Source organism: Panulirus ornatus, chromosome 6, assembly GCF_036320965.1.
Source record: "Panulirus ornatus isolate Po-2019 chromosome 6, ASM3632096v1, whole genome shotgun sequence".
Classification (NCBI taxonomy): domain Eukaryota; kingdom Metazoa; phylum Arthropoda; class Malacostraca; order Decapoda; family Palinuridae; genus Panulirus; species Panulirus ornatus.
Window position 1 is genome coordinate 54,644,148 of NC_092229.1, and position 12,283 is coordinate 54,656,430.

Genomic DNA, 12,283 nt, shown 5'->3' on the forward strand with positions numbered 1-12,283 from the left:
AGAGCATCTCTATCAACTCTATCAAATGCCTTCTCCAGATCCATAAATGCTACATACAAATCCATTTGCTTTTCCAAGTATTTCTCACATACATTCTTCAAAGCAAACACCTGATCCACACATCCTCTACCACTTCTAAAACCACACTGCTCTTCCCCAATCTGATGCTCTGTACATGCCTTCACCCTCTCAATCAATACCCTCCCATAGAATTTACCAGAAATACTCAACAAACTTATACCTCTGTAATTTGAGCACTCATCTTTGTCCCCTTTGCCTTTGTACAATGGCACTATGCAAGCATTCCGCCAATCCTCAGGCACCTCACCATGAGTCATACATACATTAAATAACCTTACCAACCAGTCAACAATACAGTCACCCCCTTCTTTAATAAATTCCACTGCAATGCCATCCCAACCCGCTGCCTTGCCGGCTTTCATCTTCTGCAAAGCTTTTACTACCTCTTCTCTGTTTACTAAATCATCCTCCTTAACCCTCTCACTTTACACACCACCTCGACCAAAAACACCCTATATCTGCCACTCAATCATCAAACACATTCAACAAACCTTCAAAATACTCACTCCATCTCCTTCTCACATCACCACTACTTGTTATCACCTCCCCATTAGCCCCCTTCACTGAAGTTCCCATTTGTTCCCTTGTCTTACGCACTTTATTTACCTCCTTCCAAAACATCTTTTTATTCTCCCTAAAATTTAATGATACTCTCTCACCCCAACTCTCATTTGCCCTCTTTTTCACCTCTTGCACCTTTCTCTTGACCTCCTGCCTCTTCTTTTATACATCTCCCAGTCATTTGCATTATTTCCCTGCGAAAATCGTCCAAATGCCTCTCTTCTCTTTCACTAATAATCTTACTTCATCCCACCACTCACTACCCTTTCTAATCTGCCCACCTCCCATGCTTCTCATGCCACAAGCATCTTTTGTGCAAGCCATCACTGTTTCCCTAAATACATCCCATTCCTCCCCCACTCCCCTTACCTCCTTTGTTCTCACCTTTTTCCATTCTGTACTCAGTCTCTCCCAGAACTTCCTCACACAAGTCTCCTTCCCAGGCTCACTTACTCTCACCACTCTCTTCACCCCAACATTCTCTCTTCTTTTCTGAAAAACCTCCACAAATCTTCACCTTCACCTCCACAAGATAATGATCAGACATCCTTCCAGTTGCACCTCTCAGCACATTAACATCCATAAGTCTCTCTTTCGCACGCCTATCAATTAATACGTAATCCAATAATGCTCTCTGGCCATCTCTCCTACTTACATTCGTATACTTATGTTTTTTTTTTTTTTTTGCCGCTGTCTCCCGCGTTTGCGAGGTAGCGCAAGGAAACAGACGAAAGAAATGGCCCAACCCACCCCCATACAAATGTATATACATACGTCCACACACGCAAATATACATACCTACACAGCTTTCCATGGTTTACCCCAGACGCTTCACATGCCCCGATTCAATCCACTGACAGCACGTCAACCCCGGTATACCACATCGCTCCAATTCACTCTATTCCTTGCCCTCCTTTCACCCTCCTGCATGTTCAGGCCCCGATCACACAAAATCTTTTTCACTCCATCTTTCCACCTCCAATTTGGTCTCCCTCTTCTCCTCGTTCCCTCCACCTCCGACACATATATCCTCTTGGTCAATCTTTCCTCACTCATTCTCTCCATGTGCCCAAACCACTTCAAAACACCCTCTTCTGCTCTCTCAACCACGCTCTTTTTATTTCCACACATCTCTCTTACCCTTACGTTACTCACTCGATCAAACCACCTCACACCACACATTGTCCTCAAACATCTCATTTCCAGCACATCCATCCTCCTGCGCACAACTCTATCCATAGCCCACGCCTCGCAACCATACAACATTGTTGGAACCACTATTCCTTCAAACATACCCATTTTTGCTTTCCAAGATAATGTTCTCGACTTCCACATATTCTTCAAGGCTCCCAGAATATTCGCCCCCTCCCCCACCCTATGATCCACTTCCGCTTCCATGGTTCCATCCGCTGCCAGATCCACTCCCAGATATCTAAAACACTTCACTTCCTCCAGTTTTTCTCCATTCAAACTCACCTCCCAATTGACTTGACCCTCAACCCTACTGTACCTAATAACCTTGCTCTTATTCACATTTACTCTTAACTTTCTTCTTTCACACACTTTACCAAACTCAGTCACCAGCTTCTGCAGTTTCTCACATGAATCAGCCACCAGTGCTGTATCATCAGCGAACAACAACTGACTCACTTCCCAAGCTCTCTCATCCTCAACAGAGGTGAAAAAAAGGCCAAATGAGAGTTGGGGTGAGAGAGTATCATTAAATTTTAGGGAGAATAAAAAGATGTTCTGGAAGGAGGTAAATAAAGTGCGTAAGACAAGGGAGCAAATGGGAACTTCAGTGAGGGGCGCAAATGGGGAGGTGATAACAAGTAGTGGTGATGTGAGGAGATGGAGTGAGTAATTTGAAGGTTTGTTGAATGTGTTTGATGATAGAGTGGCAGATATAGGGTGTTTTGGTAGAGGTGGTGTGCAAAGTGAGAGGGTTAGGGAAAATGATTTGGTAAACAGAGAAGAGGTAGTAAAAGCTTTGTGGAAGATGAAAGCCGGCAAGGCAGCAGGTTTGGATGGTATTGCAGTGGAATTTATCAAAAAAGGGAGTGACTGTATTGTTGACTGGTTGGTAAGGTTATTTAATGTATGTATGATTCATGGTGAGGTGCCTGAGGATTGGCGGAATGCGTGCATAGTGCCATTGTACAAAGGCAAAGGGGATAAGAGTGAGTGCTCAAATTACAGAGGTATAAGTTTGTTGAGTATTCCTGGTAAATTATATGGGAGGGTATTGATTGAGAGGGTGAAGGCATGTACAGAGCATCAGACTGAGGAAGAGCAGTGTGGTTTTAGAAGTGGTAGAGGATGTGTGGATCAGGTGTTTGCTTTGAAGAATGTATGAGAAATACTTAGAAAAGCAAATGGATTTGTATGTAGCATTTATGTATCTGGAGAAGGCATATGATAGAGTTGATAGAGATGCTCTGTTGAAGGTATTAAGAATATATGGTGTGGGAGGCAAGTTGTTAGAAGCAGTGAAAAGTTTTTATCGAGGATGTAAGGCATGTGTACGTGTAGGAAGAGAGGAAAGTGATTGGTTCTCAGTGAATGTAGGTTTGCGGCAGGGGTGTGTGATGTCTCCATAGTTGTTTAATTTGTTTATGGATGGGGTTGTTAGGGAGGTGAATACAAGAGTTTTGGAAAGAGGGGCAAGTATGAAGTCTGTTGGGGATGAGAGAGCTTGGGAAGTGAGTCAGTTGTCGTTCGCTGATGATACAGCGCTGGTGGCGGATTCATGTGAGAAACTGCAGAAGCTGGTGACTGAGTTTGGTAAAGTGTGTGAAAGAAGAAAGTTGAGAGTAAATGTGAATAAGAGCAAGGTTATTAGGTACAGTAGGGTTGAGGGTCAAGTCAATTGGGAGGTAAGTTTGAATGGAGAAAAACTGGAGGAAGTAAAGTGTTTTAGATATCTGGGAGTGGATCTGGCAGTGGATGGAACCATGGAAGCGGAAGTGAATCATAGGGTGGGGGAGGGGGCAAAAATCCTGGGAGCCTTGAAGAATGTGTGGAAGTCAAGAACATTATCTCGGAAAGCAAAAATGGGTATGTTTGAAGGAATAGTGGTTCCAACAATGTTGTATGGTTGCGAGGCATGGGCTATGGATAGGGTTGTGCGCAGGAGGGTGGATGTGCTGGAAATGAGATGTTTGAGGACAATGTGTGGTGTGAGGTGGTTTGATCGAGTAAGTAATGTAAGGGTAAGAAAGATGTGTGGAAATAAAAAGAGCGTGGTTGAGAGAGCAGAAGAGGGTGTTTTGAAATGGTTTGGGCACATGAGAGAGAATGAGTGAGGAAAGATTGACCAAGAGGATATATGTGTCGGAGGTGGAGGGAACGAGAAGTGGGAGACCAAATTGGAGGTGGAAAGATGGAGTGAAAAAGATTTTGTGTGATCGGGGCCTGAACATGCAGGAGGGTGAAAGGAGGGCAAGGAATAGAGTGAATTGGATCGATGTGGTATACCGGGGTTGACGTGCTGTCAGTGGATTGAATCAGGGCATGTGAAGCGTCTGGGGTAAACCATGGAAAGTTGTGTGGGGCCTGGATGTGGAAAGGGAGCTGTGGTTTCGAGCATTATTGCATGACAGCTAGAGACTGAGTGTGAACGAATGGGGCCTCTGTTGTCTTTTCCTAGTGCTACCTCACACACGAGGGGGGAGGGGGATGGTATTCCATGTGTGGCGAGGTGGCGGTGGGAATGAAAAAAGGCAGACAGTGTGAATTGTGTGCATGGGTATATATGTATGTGTCTGTGTGTGTATATATATGTGCACATTGAGATGTATAGCTATGTATATTTGCGTGTGTGGACGTGCATGTATATACATTGTGTATGGGGGTGGGTTGGGACATTTCTTTCGTCTGTTTCCTTGCGCTACCTTGCAAACGCAGGAGACAGCGACAATGCAAAATAAATAAATAAATATATATATATATATATATATATATATATATATATATATATATATATATATATATATACACACACATATACATAACTCATACTTGCTGGATCCACACACATTTAGACACCCCAATCTGAGCCTTCAAGGAGGATGAGCACTCCCCGCATGACTCCTTCTTCTGTTTCCCCTTTTGGAAAGTAAAATACAAGGAGGGGAGGGATTCTAGCCCACTGCTCCCGTCCCCTTTAGTCGCCTTCTACGACACATGAGGAATGCGTGGGAAGTATTCATTCTCCCCTAAGAATCAATCTTAAAAATGAACATTGGGGGATGTTGGTATGGTATCTGACCAACCTGATGCTGACAATAATGTTCCAATGTAAAATGAATGATAGTGTATAATGAAGGACTTTTTCCTTGTTACCTGTTATCAAATCAAAAGTCCCAACTTGAGAAAGGTAGGTAAATGAAGCAATTATCTATTATATTTAAAATTTCTAATAATTTATCTATAGCTATCCCAGAAACAATACTTACATAAATTACACTTCTTTATTAGCCATATATGGCAGTTCTGACTTAAATTAAGTGGAGCTTCTAATTTCCTCCAGTTCTCTGAAGAAAATAGATGTTTGTAATTAACAGTAAAAAGAAAAGAAGCAAAATTATACTCAGATTGAAGAGTACAAACTAAGAAGCAGGTATGTAAACTAAATAAAATCTGAGATCTTCCAAGTATGTCATTACTATTAGGAATCTTCCACAAACTAAGTAATGCAAGATTTTATAAGTTTAAAATCAACATCCTAATCCAATCTAAGTAGCTAAACACATATAATGAATTAAAGATGAAAAATAGCTATAGTGAGTTAAGTGTTAGAAGTGGACTAAAATGCACACTTGTATAATTGTCTGCCTACCAATATCTCTGATGCCCATTCCCCCTGGAAAATGCAACATGAAGGTAGCCACACCTTATTCCCATCCTTAAATGCCTCCCTTTTATACACCATTCCAAATGTTCTTCCATCATTTCTCTCCCCCCAGAACTCTTCTACTCTATTTCCCCATGTCACTGGTGGTCTTCCTCTCACATCAACCCCTTTAACTGTACTGTCATAAACTCTCCTTGTAAACTCCCAGTCTTGCATTCTTTCCATTTACTCAAACCACCTCATAATACTACATTTTACCTACTCTACCACTCTACACTTTGCATTCCCTGCCATACCACATCTTTCATACACCTTCATTCTCTTTCTTCGTTCTGTCAACTCATACCACATGCCCCACTTAAACAGCTTATTTCCACAATCTGGATTCTTAACCTCTGTAACTCATTCCATGTCCATGTTTCAGCTCCATAGCTTGGATTAGGTGGACTACACTCTCTTAATTCTTTCTTCACTTCCATACTTACACCTCTACTCTTCATTATTCTTTTAAGGGACCAAACAACTCTTTTACCCTGTAATGATCTCTACCTTACCTCTTCTTACATCTCACCTTACTAATTTAAGATAGCTTCAAAATACTTAAATTCTCACACCTCCACCAGTCTTTTCCTTCCTTATCCAAAACAAAGTTTTGTACACTTGTACACTAGGATTCTGCAAAACCTACTTTACTTTTACTCGCTTTTACCTTCAATCAACTAAGCTTACACACATCATAAATCACACTTTAAACCTTCTGCAACTTCTCTTCACACTCAGCAAACAACAGCATCAACCATACCTCATCACCACACTCCATCTCAGCACCCCTTTACCCTAGCTTGCTTTCACCTCCCCTATCACTCCACCCATATATATATTAAAAACCGCTGTGACATCACACAGCCCTGCCTTACACTCATATGTATACCAAAAATTTCACTCAACACTCAATCCACTCTTACATATCACATAAAGCATTCCACTTAACTCTGTCATACACTTTCTCCAGATCCATAAATGCTGCATACATCTTACCTTTCACTTGATACTTTCCAGTCATTTTCACCACAAAGATCTGATCGACACATTACCTACCTTCTACAAAAGCATTATAGAACAAAATCACTCAACAACCAAATATATAAGTACAATGTAGAGCTAAATTACCTCGACCTAGATTCTTCTGTGATGACCCTAAAGTAAAATTTTACAATTACATTCAAGTATACATACTTCATGTGAAAGGACACCGCTCACGACAATAACCTTACTATTACTGTGACAACGAAAATTAAGATATATCACTACCTTTTCCTACAAAGTGAGTTTTTCATGGGTTCTGTTGGTTTTACAAGAATTTCACTCATTTGTATGTTAATCTACCTCAACTTACCCTAACTTTAAAGTCCTCCTTACCATCGAGTTATTTGCTGTCATAGTATAGGGTAAAAAATTACAACCGGCATATTATGCTGTTTTCTCGTGATAGTAAATCATGAAAACCACTGTAAATGGGATGTAAATAAATCCAATCTGGATCCCGCGTCCTTTTAATAATTACCATAATAATGAGCATTAATGTACTGAGAAGGGAAAGGCAATGGTTTGAAAGACCTGGCCGGCTTCATATAAAATCTAAGCCATTTGGCAATAAGTAATAATGATAAAATCCTCTCCCTACAACCTTCACGGCCATCTGGAAATTCCCGTCCACTCATGAGTAGGAGGTACCGGTATAAACAAAAGAACATTTCATCTTTCTGCATCAGCATCGGCCTACAAATTACCAGAAATTATTTGCACGCCTTCATCTCACCCTTAACTAAGAATATAATGACAGTCTAAGGCAAACCTTTCCACAAGACTGATGTAAACACCGATGCCCAAATCATTTTCTACTCTTTTGTCAAAGGAAATCTACCAAATCCTTACGATAATTGTAAATCATGCATCTTCCTTTTCTATGCTCGAAAGTCATAACCATGGGTTTCAACTTACCGTGATTAATTGATCAAAATATGTCAGACAGTCATGTCCTGGGTCAACTAGGGGGCGGATCAATCTTGGACCAGCGGCGACCACGCCTCAACCAAGATCCACTTAACATTTTCTTGTAAATAAAAAACAAATTATCTTAATAAGTGATGATTTGATAGAAATAGATAAACTTCTAAGCCATCACTTTAAATTCTTATTTTGATATTATTGTCTTTTCATTCTAATGATACCTTGATCATGATTTTAAAGAAGTCATTCTCACGCATTATGGTATTTTTTTTTATTTTTTATTATACTTTGTCGCTGTCTCCCGCGTTTGCGAGGTAGCGCAAGGAAACAGACAAAAGAAATAGCCCAACCCCCCCCCCACACACATGTATATACATACGTCCACACACGCAAATATACATACCTACACAGCTTTCCATGGTTTACCCCAGACGCTTCACATGCCTTGATTCAATCCACTGACAGCACGTAAACCCCGGTATACCACATCGCTCCAATTCACTCTATTCCTTGCCCTCCTTTCACCCTCCTGCATGTTCAGGCCCCGATCACACAAAATCTTTTTCACTCCATCTTTCCACCTCCAATTTGGTCTCCCTCTTCTCCTCGTTCCCTCAACCTCCGACACATATATCCTCTTGGTCAATCTTTCCTCACTCATTCTCTCCATGTGCCCAAACCACTTCAAAACACCCTCTTCTGCTCTCTCAACCACGCTCTTTTTATTTCCACACATCTCTCTTACCCTTACGTTACTCACTCGATCAAACCACCTCACACCACACATTGTCCTCAAACATCTCATTTCCAGCACATCCATCCTCCTGCGCACAACTCTATCCATAGCCCACGCCTCGCAACCATACAACATTGTTGGAACCACTATTCCTTCAAACATACCCATTTTTGCTTTCCGAGATAATGTTCTTGACTTCCACACATTCTTCAAGGCCCCCAGAATTTTCGCCCCCTCCCCCACCCTATGATCCACTTCCGCTTCCATGGTTCCATCCACTGCCAGATCCACTCCCAGATATCTAAAACACTACACTTCCTCCAGTTTTTCTCCATTCAAACTCACCTCCCAATTGACTTGACCCTCAACCCTACTGTACCTAATAACCTTGCTCTTATTCACATTCACTCTTAACTTTCTTCTTCCACACCCTTTACCAAACTCAGTCACCAGCTTCTGCAGTTTCTCACATGAATCAGCCACCAGCGCTGTATCATCAGCGAACAACAACTGACTCACTTCCCAAGCTCTCTCATCCCCAACAGACTTCATACTTGCCCCTCTTTCCATAACTCTTGCATTTACCTCCCTAACAACCCCATCCATAAACAAATTAAACAACCATGGAGACATCACACACCCCTGCCGCAAACCTACATTCACTGAGAACCAATCACTTTCCTCTCTTCCTACACGTACACATGCCTTACATCCTCGATAAAAACTTTTCACTGCTTTTAACAACTTTCCTCCCACACCATATATTCTTAATACCTTCCACAGAGCATCTCTATCAACTCTATCATATGCCTTCTCCAGATCCATAAATGCTACATACAAATCCATTTGCTTTTCTAAGTATTTCTCACATACATTCTTCAAAGCAAACACCTGATCCACACATCCTCTACCACTTCTGAAACCACACTGCTCTTCCCCAATCTGATGCTCTATACATGCCTTCACCCTCTCAATCAATACCCTCCCATATAATTTACCAGGAATACTCAACAAACTTATACCTCTGTAATTTGAGCACTCACTCTTATCCCCTTTGCCTTTGTACAATGGCACTATGCACGCATTCCGCCAATCCTCAGGCACCTCACCATGAGTCATACATACATTAAATAACCTTACCAACCAGTCAACAATACAGTCACCCCCTTTTTTAATAAATTCCACTGCAATACCATCCAAACCTGCTGCCTTGCCGGCTTTCATCTTCCGCAAAGCTTTCACTACCTCTTCTCTGTTTACCAAATCATTTTCCCTAACCCTCTCACTTTGCACACCACCTCGACCAAAACACTCTATATCTGCCACTCTATCATCAAACACATTCAGCAAACCTTCAAAATACTCACTCCATCTCCTTCTCACATCACCACTACTTGTTATCACCTCCCCATTTGCGCCCTTCACTGAAGTTCCCATTTGCTCCCTTGTCTTACGCACTTTATTTACCTCCTTCCAGAACATCTTTTTATTCTCCCTAAAATTTAATGATACTCTCTCACCCCAACTCTCATTTGCCCTTTTTTTCACCTCTTGCACCTTTCTCTTGACCTCCTGTCTCTTTCTTTTATACATCTCCCACTCAATTGCATTTTTTTCCTGCAAAAATCGTCCAAATGCCTCTCTCTTCTCTTTCACTAATACTCTTACTTCTTCATCCCACCACTCACTACCCTTTCTAATCAACCCACCTCCCACTCTTCTCATGCCACAAGCATCTTTTGCGCAATCCATCACTGATTCCCTAAATACATCCCATTCCTCCCCCACTCCCCTTACTTCCATTGTTCTCACCTTTTTCCATTCTGTACTCAGTCTCTCCTGGTACTTCCTCACACAGGTCTCCTTCCCAAGCTCACTTACTCTCACCACCCTCTTCACCCCAACATTCACTCTTCTTTTCTGAAAACCCATACAAATCTTCACCTTAGCCTCCACAAGATAGTGATCAGACATCCCTCCAGTTGCACCTCTCAGCACATTAACATCCAAAAGTCTCTCTTTCGCACGCCTGTCAATTAACACGTAATCCAATAACGCTCTCTGGCCATCTCTCCTACTTACATAAGTATACTTATGTATATCTCACTTTTTAAACCAGGTATTCCCAATCATCAGTCCTTTTTCAGCACATAAATCTACAAGCTCTTCACCATTTCCATTTACAACACTGAACACCCCATGTATACCAATTATTCCCTCAACTGTCACATTACTCACCTTTGCATTCAAATCACCCATCACTATAACCCGGTCTCGTGCATCAAAACCACTAACACACTCATTCAGCTGCTCCCAAAACACTTGCCTCTCATGATCTTTCTTCTCATGCCCGGGTGCATATGCACCAATAATCACCCACCTCTCTCCATCAACTTTCAGTTTTACCCATATTAATCGAGAATTTACTTTCTTACATTCTATCACATACGCCCACAACTCCTGTTTCAGGAGTATTGCTACTCCTTCCCTTGCTCTTGTCCTCTCACTAACCCCTGACTTTACTCCCCAGACATTCCCAAACCACTCTTCCCCTTTACCCTTGAGCTTCGTTTCACTCAGAGCCAAAACATCCAGGTTCCTTTCCTCAAACATACTACCTATCTCTCCTTTTTTCACATCTTGGTTACATCCACACACATTTAGGCACCCCACTCTGAGCCTTCGAGGAGGATGAGCACTCCCCGCGTGACTCCTTCTTCTGTTTCCCATTTTAGAAAGTTAATACAAGGAGGGGAGGATTTCTGGCCCCCCGCTCCCGTCCCCTCTAGTCGCTTTCTACGACACGCGAGGAATACGTTGGAAGTATTCTTTCACCCCTATCCCCAGGGATAATATACATATATATATACATATACACATACACACACATACACATACATACGCACATATACACACACACACACACACATACATATATATACATATGAAAAATGTAAGAAACAATTTAGAAAACTGAAAGTTCTAGCTTGAAATGAATGAAAAAATGAATGTCACATGGCATTATGGTATTATCTTTGTTAATTATCAAGTAATTTTCCTGTATATGTGTGATGGTTCCATGACTATCATTTGCCTGAGTCGTTAACAAATGATATGTCGACTGCAATGAATTCCAGATATAGCAAGTTGCAGAAATTGATAAGAGTAGAACCTAACCTCTCATATATCGTGTGTGGTGTAATAGATGGAGACTTTTAACTCTTCTAACGTAATGAAGGGCTTTGCTCCCTATACTATAACAGTTATTGATACCAACTTAAGTTTGCCACAGTCGGCAATGTACATTATTCCACATAGTCTTTAGTTGGCCCGTATGGTCTGTTTATACATCTTTTACACTCCGGTTTCTCGCCGTGGCCGGCCATGGTTCAGTGCCGATGGTATGACGGTACCTGCCGGTCCATCATACCTCCGGTGGCAGACCCTACCTGGACAGCTCACCAGTGTGTACCCTGCAACAGTAGGAAATGGATCGCTGGCAGTGTCTGAAAGCCCTGTACCTCTTGTATTTAAGGAAAAAGAAAAGACTACAGTGGAGAATCCACTGTATACAACCTATTAATTGACAAACACTGGGAGCATTTATCATACTGAATGAAGGACTAAGAGGGAATGATGTAGAATTGTTTAAATATTTTCAACTTTCTTGGACACTTTTGATGAACTGCTACAGTGCTTACACAAGTGCCTACAACATGAGAAAAAACTGAGATACGCTCCTCCACCTTTAGCGACATAAGCCGTGACCATCAGGTAACATACGTAAGAAGTATATAATGAAATAATATTATTAATCATAGTTATGCACGACAAGCTGTACATTGGTAAGGTAAATTAAAACAATTTACAGCAGAAAAAAATAAAACATTTACTTTTTCATATGGTATAATCAGTACATAACTAATTGAATAATTGTACATAATTTAGTGACGAAAGGAAACATTTAGCATCAAAACAAAACATAATAATAATTATTTCATATGCTCTATTGTAGTTATGATTACCTAACAAAATCAAAA

General features: G+C 41.3%; 1 protein-coding gene across 1 annotated transcript in view; it reads right to left on the reverse strand.

Annotated features, from left to right (window-relative positions):
* The window catches only part of AP-2mu (adaptor protein complex 2, mu subunit), a 67,906-nt gene extending 60,296 nt beyond the window's left edge, over window positions 1-7,610 (reverse strand). The window contains exon 1 of the mRNA XM_071662986.1: window positions 7,499-7,610. The gene's annotated coding sequence lies outside the window, so the exon portion shown is untranslated. The remainder of the gene's footprint in view (window positions 1-7,498) is intronic.
* Window positions 7,611-12,283: the final 4,673 nt, after the last annotated feature.